The sequence below is a fragment of the Salvia hispanica genome, chromosome 6 (genome assembly GCF_023119035.1).
Source record: "Salvia hispanica cultivar TCC Black 2014 chromosome 6, UniMelb_Shisp_WGS_1.0, whole genome shotgun sequence".
NCBI classification, from domain to species: domain Eukaryota; kingdom Viridiplantae; phylum Streptophyta; class Magnoliopsida; order Lamiales; family Lamiaceae; genus Salvia; species Salvia hispanica.
In genome coordinates, this window is record NC_062970.1 from 29,890,339 (window position 1) to 29,892,605 (window position 2,267).

Consider the following 2,267-nt stretch of genomic DNA (forward strand, 5'->3'; position numbering starts at 1 on the left):
ATTGTCGTCTTGGCCACATGAGCGAGAAAGGGATGAAGATAATGTGCTCAAAAGGTTTACTGTCGGGCCTGAAAACAGTTGAAGTTGGCCTATGCGAGGATTACGTGTTTGGGAAACAGAAAAGGGTGAGTTTCTCAAGAGGAGGCAAAAAATTGAAGATACAGAAGTTGGAGTTGGTCCATAGCGATCTATGGGGACCAGCACCTGTGAAGTCCCTAGGAGGCTCTGAATATTATATGACATTCATCGACGACTCCACTCGAAAGGTATGGGTTTATTTTCTAAAGAGTAAATCTGATGCGTTTGATACTTTCAGGAAGTGGAAAGCCCTTGTTGAAACTGAAACCGGGCTGAAGGTGAAGTGTCTAAGATCCGATAATGGAGGAGAATATGAACTTGCAGAGTTCAAGGAGTTTTGCGCAGAGAATGGAATTCGCATGGAGAAGACTGTGAAAGGAACTCCACAGCAGAATGGAATCGCGGAGCGCATGAACAGAACGTTGAATGAGCGAGCAAGATGCATGAGGTTGAAAAGTGGATTGCCAAAGAATTTTTGGGCAGATGCAGTCAACACAGCTGCGTTCCTAATCAACAGAGGTCCATCAGTTCCATTGGAGTTTCGGATACCCGAGGAGGTTTGGACAGGAAAAGAGGTGAATCTATCTTACATACATATCTTTGGTTGTGTTGCTTATGCTCATGTTAGTTCTTTTGAGAGAAGTAAGTTGGATTCCAAATCAATTAAGTGTACGTTCATTGGTTATGGAGGCGATGAGTTCGGTCATAGACTCTGGGATGAGCAGAACCGTAAGGTTATTCGCAATAGAGATGTCGTTTTCAATGAACATGTGTCTATTATTCGTTTAGTGTTGACTATGGTAGTTGCAGAAAATCTATTGTTACATCAGATGGATGGATGTAAAGACGGTATTCCTTCATGGTGATTTGGAGGATGAGTTGTACATGACACAGCCTGAGGGATTCGTAGTAAAAGGAAAGGAAAATCTTGTGTGCAAGTTGAAGAAGAGCTTGTATGGTTTAAAGCAAGCTCCAAAGCAGTGGTACAAGAAGTTTGATGGATTCATGATGGAGATTGGCTATAAAAGATGCTACGCTGACCATTGTTGTTACTACAAGAGGTTTGACAAGAGCTATTTTATCCTGTTATTATATGTTGATGATATGTTGATCGCAGGAGGTGATCCAAAGGAGATGGATAAGTTGAAAAGGAAATTGTCTGAACGATTCTCCATGAAAGATCTTGGAGAGGCTAATCAAATTTTGGGCATGAGAATCGAGTGTGACAAGGCGGCAGGAAAATTGTATCTTTCGCAAGGTGCTTACATTGGTAAGGTTTTGGAAAGATTCAACATGGATAATTCGAAGCCAGTAAGTGTGCTTTTGGGCAGTCACTTCAAGGTGTCGAAGAAGGAGTCGCCGAGTACAAAAGAATAACGTGCTGAAAAAAGAAAGTTCCTTATGCTTCAGCAATTGGCAGTATTATGTATGCAATGGTGTGTACGAGGCCTGATATTGCACAAGCAGTGGGAGTAGTGAGTTGGTTCATGGTGATCCGGGCAAGCAACATTGGGAAGCAGTTAAATGGATCCTTCGATACTTGAGAGGTACTACAGAAAGAGTCTTATGTTTCAATGGAAAGAATGTCGAGCTGGTAGGTTATGTGGATGCAGACTTGGCGTCCAATGATCTTGATGGGAGAAGAAGCACAACCGGGTATGTATTTACTTATGGTGGTACTGCTATTTCATGGACTTCTAAGTTGCAGAAGACCGTTGCTTTGTCTACTACGGAGGCTGAATATGTAGCTGCGACGGAGGCAAGCAAGGAGATGGTGTGGTTGCAGAGTTTCTTAGATGAACTTGGGAAGGAGAACAAGAGTAGCAAACTCTACAGTGACAGTCAGAGTGCTATTTTCTTGGCAAAGAATCCAGCGTTTCATTCTAGGACAAAGCATGTAGAGTTGAAGTATCATTACATTCGACACTTATTGGAGATGAAAATCCTGCAACTTGAGAAGATACTTGGAAGTGAGAATCCAGCAGACATGTTTACTAAGGTGGTGACCTTAGAGAAATTGAAGTTATGCATAGCTTCAATTGGCTTTGGAACTTGAAGAGAAGGTTAGGCGATGCTAAGCAGATGCAGGGATGAGATCACGAGGATATGGTGGCGAAGGAGTTGTTAGTCTCCAAGTGGGAGATTGTTAATTATGGAGCCTAAAATATCTCCTACCATATTTAGGATTT